This window comes from Pinus tabuliformis, chromosome 2_1 (assembly GCF_031772625.1).
Source record: "Pinus tabuliformis cultivar Carrire ecotype Pingquan chromosome 2_1, CPIR1, whole genome shotgun sequence".
Taxonomy (NCBI): domain Eukaryota; kingdom Viridiplantae; phylum Streptophyta; class Pinopsida; order Pinales; family Pinaceae; genus Pinus; species Pinus tabuliformis.
This window is the reverse complement of record NC_142299.1, coordinates 109,393,394-109,407,843: the sequence shown is the minus strand read 5'-3', so window position 1 is coordinate 109,407,843 and position 14,450 is coordinate 109,393,394.

Below are 14,450 nucleotides of genomic sequence, written 5' to 3'. Positions count from 1 at the left end.
ATGTGATCTCGGCTCATGGGAGCGTATTTTCTTGCGATCCGCTCCATTTTGAAAATCTCAAAGCTAGTGATCTCTATGCAGTGGAGTCACCATGAAGCACGGGTTGCTGGATTCTTCAATGAAAGGAGTCGCCACGTGAATGATTTCAGTTGTCTTCTTATGTTTGATCATTGTTCACCATCAACAATCAGCTCTGAACTTGAGATATGTACTAGGGAAAAATAATCTTCAAGCAAACCATTTTTATCCCCAGCAGATTCGCCACTATATTAGCACCTAAATCTTCCATAGGATGAAGGAAGGCAAAAATTAGGGTAACCACAAACCACGCTCAGTCTGGTAGCTAGCCCTACTAGAGCAGGAGAGGGCTCTCTCCGAGTCATGCTCAGTGAATATATAAGCAAAAACAGTCTGAGATGACTTACAGTGAAATATTGATCTTAGGCTAGTAAGTGAATAGGGATACAAGAAACCATTTTCATGAATGACCGAGCTTCTGGGATGGTATGGGACCAACGGTTAGCAAGGAACAGAGAATTTAATACAAAGGCACAAACTATTCCGTGAGGTAAGGTAGGAAGAAAATGTAACTATTTAGTTTGAGGTAAGGCGGCATGAATATATTTCTGAAGAATGTGAAAAGGGCATAGTTAAATGAATCCTTTTCAATAGAATAAAAACAATGAACATGAAATTTTCCCACAGGCAGAGCAATAAAATTGAATTCTACCTAATCTCACTCAGAAAATTTCACTGGAAATGAACATGAATTGAATTATGAAACATAACGAAATACATATGAAAACATAAGAGACACATTTTCTACACTCACAACCACAAGAATCTCATGAAACAGAGCCGCTGCCTTTCATTAATTCTCTGTCAAAATTACACAGTGAGGGAATAGAGTTTCTTTCCCACAGTCTCCCAGAAGTTACAAGCCAACCAAACTTTTGCAAATAGCTTGCATACAATATATAGAATGTGTAAGGAAGAGATAGAACGCCCAAGGGTTGGGGAGTTACTTGAATCATTACAAAATGGAGATGGAGAGCCAACCATCAGCTACACGTCCAGCGCTGCAAACATGAAATTTGGCTTGGGTGACTATTTGCCTTCCTTCGCCACTTGGATAGAAGCCAATCTAGAGAAAAAACACTTTAAATGCCACTTTTGGTGACAAAAAACCGAAGTGTAGATGAGCGGGCCCACTTGGAGAAGTCGCGAACCGAAATTTCGTGAAACAGAAGCAAATTGGGCAATTTTTCCTCTATGCGCCGTGCTACTTTTGGGCACTTGTAGGTGTCCAAAATGTGCCCAAGTGGGCCTGCTGGAAAGCCATGTCCTGTCTACTTTCTAACCCCATTGGAATTTTTGAATTTGGTGTTCATTTTCCCCTCCAAATCTTCATTCTCCCAAGACTGCTTCCTGTGTGTCAAAAAAGTGCCAGAGAGGCCATTTTTGGGTGTTTTTTGACCTTTTGGAGACTCATACCTTGCGAAAATATCTTTTCCAAACACTAGTAGTCATGATTTTCCATGCTGAATCCAAAAATGCAAACCATTCCTCATTTGGAGCTCTAGAACAGGGAGAAAAACCCTGTTTTTTGCCCAAAAATTTGTGAAGTGACAAAAAATTCCCCAAATTTCTTGAAATTTGGGCTGGAGGTTCCCTATGGGGTGTTATGATGGGCCAAGGAAGCCTCAACCAAGATTCGAAGCTGATCTTGCTCTTTTGCCTCTTTTTCCTTTCTTGTTGCTTTCCTCAATTTCGCTTTCAAACTCCTTATGCGGGCCTGTGCACTCACGTTTCGCACCCTGTAACGAAAAACCATGTGTCTCAGCAGAGCAGGGTCCTGGTCGGCCTTTTCCAGTAGCCTCTCCAAATGCATGTTGACCCTCTCAAGGTTGGCCTCCAGATCCTCATTGATTTCTTCCTCCAAAGATGTGAGCTCAACCCTTCTTTTTTCAGCAGCTTGGTGATGCTCATGAATGTTTTGCAGCTCCATAATCGTTTGTTGATCCTCAAGCTACTTGTTTCTCTGCTCCAGGTACTTCATGTTCCACTTGGCCCTCTGCAAGTCAAGGGATAAGGACTCAACCACTGATTGCTGCTCCCAGATGATCTTTGTAAGCTCTGCATTTGTTAGCTCTGCATCTGTCTCATCATCATGGAGGAGAACGAACTTGATCTCTCATTCACCTAATGCCTCTCCTAAAGGCCCCTCATCATGCACTGGGTCCTTACCTCTTCCCTGCTCCTGTGATGCTAATGTTGGAAGTGAGGCCCCTTCCACCCCGGGTGGAGATAACACTCGCTTTGCTGCTGCAAATAAGGGTCTACTGCCTCTTTGATAGGTGATGTATACTGGCATAGTAGCAGTCTCATGTCGCTCATACTGATGAGATGGGCCACCTATCTCATGCTCTACCTCTGATACTACCTGTGGAGCACTGAAGAAGTCACGGGAGATGAAGTCCTCCCAAGCAATACCCTGCAATCCCAACTGATGGTCCACCAAAATCCGGATAAGAGCAAAGTGATAAACACTGTTGAGCTGCTGTCGAGGGGTCTTGTGCTGCATGAAATTTTTCATTCTCTCTATGTTCCCGCAAATGAAAAATGGGAGGTTCATCATCCACACCCTGATAAAGTGTATGAGCAACCTGATGTGATAGACATAAAGGCGAGAAAACCTCGCCTCACAACTGAAGTATTTCATGATCAATTTCATGAGCGGAGCACAATCATCTCTCAAAAATATGAATGGGAAAACTCTCGTGAGCTGGCTCAAACAGCTGGCCTTAATATAAGGGTCATAATGATGCCTCTCCACCTTCTTCTTCTTATGCCACTATTCTCCAATGTTTGGTATGCCTATTGCCACTGATATGGTTTCACATGTCAATGTGAAAGTGACCCCAGCCAAGATAGACTGTCCTCCATGTAGGTGAAGTGCAAAAAGGTGGGCCAACTCATGATGAACTCTGAGATTTTCCACCCTATGACAAAATTCAAAACATGCTAAGTGCTGAAAACATGACATAGCAAGAGGGCATGCCTGCAACTCGGTTAGGGTGTTTGGCTCATCTCTAACATGTTTTCCACGCTGGTGATGTCTCCTGGGGGCCTGTTCTCCTGAAGCTGTATCACTGTGGGTCTCCTCCTCATATTCTGATGAAACCTCGAATGCCATGACTGTTGTTTGTAAACTGAATTTAGGCTGCCCTTTGATTATAGTGAAGCTGGAGTTTGCTTTGAAAATCTGCCACCAAGGGGAAAATTAAAAAGGGAGTATTATGAGGGGGATAATATAATGGGGAATAGGGGTTTATAGGAGAATTTTGATAGGGTAGGTTTTGTGTTTTGGGCAAGGTAAGGTTTTAGGGTTTGTAAGGTAGGGTTTGGGATTTATTTAGCAATAGGAAGAGGGGAAAGGAAGTATAATTTTGGTAGTGTTAGGGTAGTGATTATGGGGACAATGGCATAGGGGAATGAGTAATAGGGGTACGGTAGGAAAAACACCTTGGCAAAAATATCACTGTATCACAAACCCTAGCATCATAGTTTTCTTTATGTCTTCTTGTGTTTGTTTTATAAATTTATTTTTTGCATTTGATTATAATCATAAAGCCATCATATCTCTTTCAAATTTGATCCGCAAGTGGATGTAGGTTTCCTACCTTGCAATTGGATGAGCTCCACAAAAATTCTGAGGGAAATTGGTAAGTTCTAGGCGCTTTGCCCCTGTGCGCCACAGAAACCATGATTGCACCTGAATAAATAAATTTTCGACCCCTTTTTTGAAAATTTTGTCACCAATAGCACTGTTGGACTTTTCTTCAAAACAGAGTTTTGAAGAACCGTCGATTTTTGTCAATAAGATGATGGAGAGCTGCAGATCATTACTTTGCAAGAGCATCACTTTGGCCTGCATGGATTTATTGGGCATATTTCGAGACCAAACTGATCAATTCCCAGACCTAATGACCAAAAATGACTTTTGTCGATTGAAGGACCAGGCCTTGACTGTTATGGACTTTTTTTATTATTTGACACAAAGACTTAAGCCAGCAAGAACCAGACAAGAGGGAAATAACTAGCATGTCCTTCTCTGTCAGATTATGGCATGCCCCTAGCAGAATGTAGCTGAATGAATGGAGCGGGACACCTAAAAATGAAATGCATAAAGAGTTTTGATCTCTAACGAAGGACTGACCAGACCGACTCTAACAGGACCATATGAAATTGGCTTTCTTGTTGTGAGTTGTTACAACTCTTTTGGGGTCATAGGTGTGGTGGTTCAAAGTCACAAAATGGAACCCCTCTATCTCCTTAGTTTCTGCCTCCACTTCTTTGAAGTTTTCAATTGTGTAAGCCTCGATAGTAAGAGGGAAGGGGGGTTAGGGTTTCTTCTTCCATTTTCTCAGCATCTTTGAGAAGCCTTGGGTCATTTGATAACATACTTCCTGCATGAGTAATTTATCTATGGAAAATAAAGGAAGTGTGTTAGGGGTTTTGTATGAGCCAAAGACCCTGATAAATGTTCCCCCTGGATAGGGAACCAATCTACCACTTTAGCGAGAGTCTCCATGGCCCTCTTTGACATGCAAGGAGAGTCTTACCCAAAAATAAACTAGTATAATGGGGTGATGAACGTTTCAGAGGTAGAGCCATGTACACTCTTGTAACCTGGGTTTCAAAAGATCTTATAGTGCTAGTGTACAGGCTTCGTCGCAATTGTGGTCCAGTTGTAGCTCCAATGATCGAAATGGCATCTTGTACAAACCACATCCAATAGGTACGAGACCATGTAAAACTCTGATGACTGGTCCACCTCAGGATGCTTGGCTGCAACTATATTAGTCCTTAATGTAGAAGCTAAGATACTGGCCTAGTTTAAAAATGTACCTCTAATGGCGACGACATACATGATAGGAACCCATGTCTCGTGGAAAGTGTCGATGTCAGTACTACTGTGCAACTGATTCATCATGGTGACAGTAAGTTGGTAAACCTTTTTTCGATTCTTTGTATTATACAATTGGTCATTATTTACCTAGAACTTGGATGGGTCTTGCCACCAATCCATCAAAATTTCCTTGGTTAGAATTACAAAACATGATAGCCACCAGGTGTTAAATGATTCCTTTTTTCCTGGAAATCTATAGTGAGCAACAGTGTCCACTTAAGAGATAGTCGCGAATGTTGTACCTGTGTTATCCATCACAACCCATCAATCTGTGTCTGTGTTTTGTATAATTCAATCAACGGTCTCAACACAAGGAAAGATAGGAGGATGCGAGACCACTTTGTGGAGCCTAGGCCTCTTGAAATTGATATATACCTATAAGTCCCCCTAGTCTTCAGGGATGTATTATTTAGAAAAATTTCCATAAATATCTAAACAGGAGAGCTTGGTGCTCTTGTTTAGGTTGCACACAGTGTCCCTATATATAGGGGTCTATGGGACCTTGTATATATCCCATACTTTGCTTTCATATATTTTGTGGGAAGACTTCACTATCATAGGTGCCGTCTCACCAGAGAAAGAGGAGATCCAGATGCACTCAAGATCAACATCGCCTGGCATGTCAAATAAATAGTCCCACAATGAGATAGATGACATGAATAATTAATCATAGGAGAAAAACACAAATCACAATTTCAAATTTCCTGACAAGTCCCTGGGAAAGAATTCTACCTAAATTGTTGCAAGGTCGTAGGGGTCAGGGATCGCAAGGTTGAATATGAACTATGTGACTTATGGAATAGGGTAGTCTAGTTCATAGGTCAATATAGGTTGTAAGGTCACAGGTCACAAGATAAAAAAGGCCACATAAGTCATAATTAATGAGAGGTCACAAGGGTTTCATAGTCATGAGGTTGCAAGGTTGTAGTGAAGATGGGTCGCAAGGTGTTGTGGTCACCAACAACCCCCCTTCTTCACTTGACATTAGCAATAACGTCAAGCAAAGAGGGACCCTGAACAAAAATCCCAAAAAATATTTTTTTTAAAGTTTTTGTATTTCTCTCCCTAAGGCTTAAATCGCATCGCAAAGAAAGGCCGAAGCATTGCTCGAGCGCGAAAAGCAAGACTGCGAAGGAATGATGCGAAGTTCATCGCGTCGCATACATCACACGCGCCCCTTTAAAAGAAGACATTCAAGAAATGCCGATCGTCGATATACGATATCGCAAATCACAAGCATCGCACTATACGGCATAACCATTAAACAAAATTTGTGATATCTGCGATTTGCGATCTGCGATCTGAAAAGACTTATCACACGATAAACCCAGGATTAAGTGCGCGCCTTGAAGGAATTTAATGACCGCATGCTTGAGTATCTAGGAATGATTGCATTACATTTATCGAAGAGTCAAGTCATGATGAATGTTAGGGTTATGCATTCATTGGAGATTAATACTTTCACGTCAAATCTTTTCATTTCCCTTCTTCTTTGCCGAGACTGCAAGACACACAACTAATATAAGTTTATATGCAGGAAACATTTGAGGGAAAGAGGAAAGCGCCAATCAGATAGTAAAGAGAGAATGTCTCCACAAACGGATGCCGCATGCAGCAGAACCGCGGATTCCAGACTATCCGCCAACTGGCACTGATGAAATTAGACTATTCAGGACTCAGAGTCAAAGGCGCACAAAAGCAGCGTGTTCAGAAAAGATCCTGAAGCTCAGACTTGGTAAAGCAGAGAAAGAAGCGCATGAGAAGGTAGACGCTTCAGGAAAACCTGGAACAAAGAATGGAAACAATTCTTAAAACAGGGGGATGTCCATACAACACGACTCCTAACCCACTCCGTCATTCGCACGACCGGAAACCGAAAACAGCAACAACAAAATCAGTTCGAGAAGAACCTGGGTTATGGTAATTATACATGTGGCGAATACACCCAGCTAGAGAAAGGTTTTCGAAAATATCTTCTGGTCTGCCGGAAGGAAGTGCCAGCTCCTGTTATTTCCACTTTTATCTCTAGAGCGAAAAAAGAAAGCGGCCAGATGACTCTTCCCAGGAAAACGTTGCACTGTTGACAGCACTAAAGAGAATATACAGAAACGGTCAGAAATTAGATTTTATGTTTAGAAATAAAGTTGCTTTTAGTAAAAGGGCGGTCAATTGAAGCCGATTCCCTAATTTCATGTAATTAAGATTGATTAGTTAGTAGTATTTAACCCTTCTCATGGTTTTTGGAGAAGGGTCCGGAAATCTGTCAAAAAACTTATCCTCAGAACATGCACTTCTACACCCTCAGAGGAGGTTTTTGATGAATAGATGGATCAAGATTTATTTATGTTTGCATTTTAATATCTGTTACTGATGTTGCACTTCTGTACTCTTAGCAGATGTTAGAACAAGTAGAAATAAATCATTATTACTTGAAGTTTATTGGTAAAGTTAGTCATAAATGGTACTTTTATCTCTTGACTAGATTCTGCTAGTATCCCTAAAGTGATATGTAGCTGAGTTCTTTATATGTTATTGTATGAATGTCTGCATTACCATTTGGCACTTCTGTACGGTGGGATCATTTAATCATGCTTAACATATAGAAGACTGATTATGCGATATGCTGTTCACAACTATTCTGCCTAACTTCTTATGCAGAATGGTTTATCTTTATTGGTTTATATTCTGATACCAGTTGAATGATCTTTATTACCAGCTGCTGTTAGAAATCTTTCTAGATCGCATAAACAAAAGAAAAACACCCCGGGTTAGCATAGATCAGATGTATTTCTCTTCATTAGATTACATTAGCATAGAGTTAGTTTAGCAGTTAAAATCGAGACTAGTTTAGAAAAACCTCTAGATTAATATCATCAGACTCTACGCACACACACACACCCATCACATTGGGAAACTGGTCCCATTACCCCCAGTCGGACCCGCTACTCCAAACGGGCAAGGAGCCGCCAACTAGGTTCCGGACCGGGTGGGTATCCCCCTTGTTGTTGACCCAACTTCGGGCCCCTCAACATTTCTGGCGCTAGAAGGAGGGCCGAGCTATGAATGGCACATAATTCAAAATTCAAATACCATTCTAAGAGCAAATCACCCTCACCAACTTCCCCGACTTCCCCGGTACGACTAAACTCGGAACTGGAAGTCGCTCGGAAATCCACCGCTGCTATACATCCCGATACATCAGAACAACTTATTGTCGATCCCCCTGAAGTTCAAACCTTGATCCGTAAACTCCAGGGATTCTTTATTTTTAACCAGAAATCTGATAAATCTAAAGGCAGCTTGACTTCACAATACAACCCTGCTCATCCCCTCACCCGATTGAAGAGTGAAAAGTTCGGCATTCAGCCAACTGAAATCCCTCTCCCCACTAGGAAAAGAGCAAGGAAAGCACTTCAAGAGTCTGACAGAGAGACTCTTTCATCCACCTCGTCCATTTCAACTCCCTCTCCACGAAGTCAACCACCCACATCTCCACCTCAAATCACTCATCCATCTTCCGCAACCCTTCCTCCACAATCGTCAAAGATCGTAACATCTCTATCTTCTCAACCTCGAAGATCATCTTCTGCACTTTTATTAACCAGCAACTCAGCGATGGCACAATCTCCATGGAACAACCCTGGGGCGGTTTTAATGCCTCCACCCCTGAGTCCAATACCTGCCCATCCTGAGAAGTGGTTACCAAAGTTCAATCCAGAAACTGGAATGCTAGCTGAAGAACATATCAATAATTTCATGCTTTCTGTTAATCTCAACGGGGTCACCAACGAAGATGCCGTGGTCCGACTCTTCCCCTATACGATGCAAGGGACAGCCGGGTCATGGTACTTTTCGCTACCCTCCGGATCTATCACCAGCTGGGATATTTTTCAAAATCAATTTCTCACCAAATTCGGTGATGATAGATCGACAGCGACACTGATCAACGATCTGTCCAATCTTAAAGCTGAGGCTAGGGAACCCATTAAAGATTTTAACTTACGGTTCAACAAGATCCTCAATAAAATCCCCGCTGCTTCCCAGCCCAGTGAGGAAGTAAGATGCGAATGGTACATCACGGCCTTACCTTCAAACTTGGCCATCTTCATAGATAGGGCAAGCAAGACAACCTTAGTCGAAAACTTGGCTGAGGCATTGGCAGTCGAAAGATGCGTAGTAGCCCTAGAAAAGAGATCTACAATCGAAGAGCGTAAATCTAAGAAAATCTCTTTCAAAGAAGAAACCAAGAAGAAGCAAACGAAGGATCCTTTCGACATGGAAGGATTACAAAAAGTCTTGAAAGCCATGTCTAATGAGATGATTGACATAAGAAAGCAAGTAGCAGAATCGTCCCCAAGAAAGCCTTTTAGGAATTTCAAAAGAAATCCCCCTATGGAGACGAAGCCACCCAACATGGTCTCAAATGCGGAATCTGAAGAAGAAGAAGACGAGAGCACCATCGAAACGCAGACCGACGACGAAGAAGTGGTGGAACTGCAAGGAATGTGGGATTTCATCCTCCCACAAGAGGAAGATCAAGAAGCACTTCTGGTTAGCACATGAAGCAGAAATCAACTTGATCCTCCCCAGACTACCCCAAAACAGAAGGGTGCAAGCCCTCCAGCGAAAGAAAAGGTCGCAACAAAGAAGACAACCCCTAAAGCGACCTCATTTAGTCCAGTCCAATCAGAGCAATCGCCTCCATCAAAGACACTAATAGTGTCGGATGAAATGGAGTATAACATCATCGACGACATGAAGAAGACTAGGGCTAATATCACCCCGTACGAGTTGAGCAAATTGAAACACCAACAGAAGATCATGATGAAAGAGTTACACGCCGTACCTACTGCACCTCTACCTACAGCTATAGCTTCCCATAATATAGGAAGACCCCCAATCAACACGATCAATAAAATCGATCCAAATGACATCGCTTTGATTGGAGGGAGGTCTAGATCTCACACTCCTCCTTTACTCCTCACTTATGAGATCTTTAACAGAAACGTGCATAACTGCTTGGTTGATTCTGGTTCTTCAACCAATATTCTACCCAAGTCAATATGTGCCAAACTTAATGTTCAACCACAAAAATCTGCAGTGCGCATAGTTCAACTTGATCGATCACAAGTCGATGTGATAGGCGAACTTAATCAAGTGAACATAAGACTGTCGTCCAACCCCAAGGTATGCCAGGTCATCGATATTCTAGTTGCTGACATCCCTGAATTTTATGGTCTAATTCTTAGCAGGGATTGGTCCGAGAAGCTCCACGGATACTTTTCGACTGACTGGTCACACATGTGGTTACCCTTCAACGGGAAGCCAAATCAAATAAAGGTTGAACGAGAACTGCACCAAAAGTACATAGTGACGGATTTAGAGGGAGAGAATGAAGCCATAGCATACAACAGTAGCATCATAGGCAACTACTCGGTAGACTCTTTCCTTGGAAATTTCAATGCTCACATATCACCATATTTAGAAAATTCAGTCGTGTCCCAAGTAGAAAACTTTTCCCAGACTGATGATTCAAAATGTGTTAGTTTCTTAGATAACCCTGTAAATACTTCTTTATTTTGGAAATTATATTTTGATGGCTCTAAGTCGAATGAGGGAGCGGGAGCAGGATACGTCTTGATTAGCCCGGACGGAAATAAGACCATGCTCACATGCAGGCTGGAGTTCGATTGCACTAACAACAAAGCGGAATACGAAGCCTTGGTGCAAGGCCTATACAAAGCAATCGGCTGCAACGTCAAATATCTTCAAGTCTTTGGAGATTCCGAGATCGTCGTCAAACAGGTACGTAACACCATACACTGCCTGTCTAGTCATTTAAAGCACTATCAATCTTTAGTGCAAGATCTCACTGCGCATTTTACAGCATTCAATATTTCATCAATCCCAAGACTTCACAATGCAAGCGTAGACCTACTAGCAAACGTAGCCTCCAGACTCATCCCCTCCGAAGACTTTAGTCCAGATAGGTTTTCCATAGAATTAATTTTTAAACCGTCTATCCCTGACAACATCACCAACTGGAGAGTATTCAACGACGACCCAGACATCGTAAGTTTCCTTACCTCTGAAGGATCCTACTCAAACCAGATAATCGACGAGGACTGTCATGACCACCAAATACAACAAAATGGCACTGATAATGCTATACCCAAATCAGTGGTCAAATTAGAAGATTTGTAGGACTTAAAAAGTTGGTTCAAAAGGTCAGCTAATGCCAAACTTTACAGTTCAACTCTGAACTACGAATCAGTTAACTTAGGAACCGAAGAGAAACCCCAAAACGTCAATCTAGGTCAAGGCCTGGCTCCTGAAGAAAAGTCAGCATACATCCGTCTTCTACGACAGTACAAAAACGTCTTTGCCTGGAACTACGATGAGCTGAAAACTTATAACACTTCTATCATTCAGCACACTATCCCTGTGATTGACAACGATAAACCCGTCCAACAGAAGCTCAGGAAAATCCACCCCAACCTGGAAAATCAGATAAAAACTGAGCTGAATAAGTTGTTGAGAGCTAGAATAATTTTCCCGGTCAGACATTCCAAATGGGTATCCAATATGGTACATGTTAGGAAGAAAAACGGAGATATTAGAATCTGCATCGACTTCCGGAATCTCAACAAAGCCTGTCAGAAAGACAATTTTCCCCTCCCACCTATGGAGCAAATATTACAGGCTGTAGTAGGCTCAGAATTGATGTCTTTCCTAGATGGATTTTCAGGATATAATCAAGTGCTGGTACACCCAGACGATCAGCTAAAAACCACCTTCCGAACTAAATGGGGTACCTACGCGTATCGGAAGATGTCGTTCGGTCTGATCAACGCCGGCGCTACTTTTCAAAGAGCTATGGACATTGCATTCAAAGGGTTAGTCAATAAATCAGTAGTGATTTACCTGGATGATATAACTGTGTACTCCAAGAACCGAAGCGACCATCTCAAATATTTGAAGCAAATCTTTCAAAGATGTTTAAGGTATGGAATCTCGCTTAACCCGAAGAAATCTTTTTTCGCGTTGAGTGAAGGAAAATTGCTAGGGTTCATAGTGTCCAAATCGGGCATTCACATTGAACCTGACAGAATCAAAGAAATTTTCGAGATATCCATGCCCCATAACAAAAATACCATGCAATCTTTCCTAGGACAGATCAATTTTGTGAAAAGATTTGTCCCAGATTTTTCACGTATTATTTCTCCTTTACAAAAAATGATAAAAAAGAATTCAAACTTTAAATGGGGTCTAGACGAGCACGAAGCGTTTAACTTAATCAAACAAGCCATCATCAACGCTCCATCCCTAGCAACTCCAAATTTTTCAGAACCATTCATCTTATACACGTTTGCCTCAGAAAATTCTTATGCTGCGACCTTGACCCAGGCAAACCAAGAAAAGGCAGAAGCCCCAATCGCATTCTTTAGCTCAAATTTACAAGGTGCTGAGCTGAAATATTCGGACGTAGAGAAACAGGTGTATGCCGTTTTCAAAGCGGTCAAATATTTCAAACCCTTCTTGCTAAAGGCCCATACCAAGGTCATAGTACCATTCCCAGCGGTAAGAAACCTCCTGATTCAGAAAGACGTGGGTGAAAAGAGAGCGAATTGGATCATCGCCTTGCAAGAATACGACCTGGAAATCAAGCCGGCACACATCGTAAGAGGCCAAGGCTTCTGCAAGATGTTAGCTGGAGCATCGCAAATCCCCGAAGAATCGCCTGAAGAGGTACACACGTATGAGGTAAGCCTAAACGACGCAGAATCATTTTATGCTGACATCATTTATTTCCTGAAAAATGGATATGCTCCATTTCACCTGGATCACATCAAAAAGAGAGCCCTGAGGTTGAAAGCTAAACAATATCAGCTCGTAGATGATGTCTTGTTTAAAAGAAACTATGATTCTGTGCTTCTTAGATGTCTTGAGAAAACTGAAGCCGAAAAGGTTTTGCAGGAACTCCACGATGGACCAGCAAGTGGACACTATGCTGGAGAAGCCACCGCACACAAAATCTTACGTGCAAGATACTACTGGCCCACGCTGTTCAAAGATTCGTACAATCACGTAAGAAAATGCCAAGTCTGCCAAACGGCTGCAGGGAAACAAAAGAAGTCATCCATGCCACTGCAGCCGGTTAACATCGAACAGCCGTCCAGCGAATGGGGTCTGGACATAATAGGTGAGATCGTTCCACACTCCTCTAAACAACATAGGTATATCCTCACTGCAACTGACTATTTTACTAAATGGGTAGAGGCAGTTCCTCTCAAGACAGCTAATTTTGAAAACATTGTTGAATTCATAGATCAGTTCATCATTACTAGGTTTGGATTGCCAACGGCCTTAATATTTGATAACGCTTCATATTTTTCTGGAAATACCATGACTGATTTCGTACTCAAAAGAGGGTTCAAACTAAAGTATTCCGCCAACTACTATCCGCAAGGTAATGGGTTGGCTGAATCAACGAACAAGAACCTAATTAGGATCATCAAAAAGACAGTCGACCAAAACCAAAAGAATTGGCACAAAGCGCTGGTAAATGCCTTATGGGCAGACAAAATTACCAAGAAAGCCTCTATCGGGACTTCTCCCTTTAATTTGGTTTACGGGAGAGAAGCAGTTCTTCCTACTCACTTACTCATTCCCTCCTTGTCCTTAGTGCAATACATTGATGAAGTACCTACTTCTCCCTTACAACTAAGGCAAATGGAAATAATCAAGTTAGAAGAATGACGAGAGCAGGCCAAGAAAACTCATGCTCACCACCAAGCGCTGATAAAATCCTATTTTGATTCGAACATAATGACCAGAAAAAACTTTCAGATGGGTGATTTAGTTTTGAAGTGGGATAAGGCTCACGAAGAAAAGGGCAAACATACGAAATTCCAGAAGCTATGGCTTGGTCCTTTTCAAATCGTAGAAGTCATAGGCCCATCAACTTTTGTGTTGCAGGACTTGACAGGCAGGAGAGATTCTCTGCCTGTAAACGAACAAATCCTCAAAATGTATTTCCCATAGAAGGTCATCCTTCTGTTTTTGTAGGATAATTTTTTTTTTTTCTTTTTTTTTTTACGTTAGTTTTCCATTTTTTTTTTTTCATAAATAGGGTTGGTTGTGAACGATCATAAATAGTATTCATGAAGAAACATACCATTTCTTTATCAGATTTTGATTTCACTTGTATAAATGGCAAAACTTTTCGAAAAATCTGACTTTTATTATTGACAGGTAGAGTTAACTTTAGCCTAAATGTGATGTTAGTTTCAACTTTACAAAGAAATCTGGGATGAAAGTAACTTTTGGCAAAAAATTATTTTATGCCAATGCAATGAAAAGTATCATCGATAGAAAAATAAGTATTCTCTGCAAAACTACTGTTCTTAAACTCTATTATTGTCGTCCAGAGCTTTCTTAAGGAAAAACAATGACTTCCTCCCTGCTAAGGAGAATC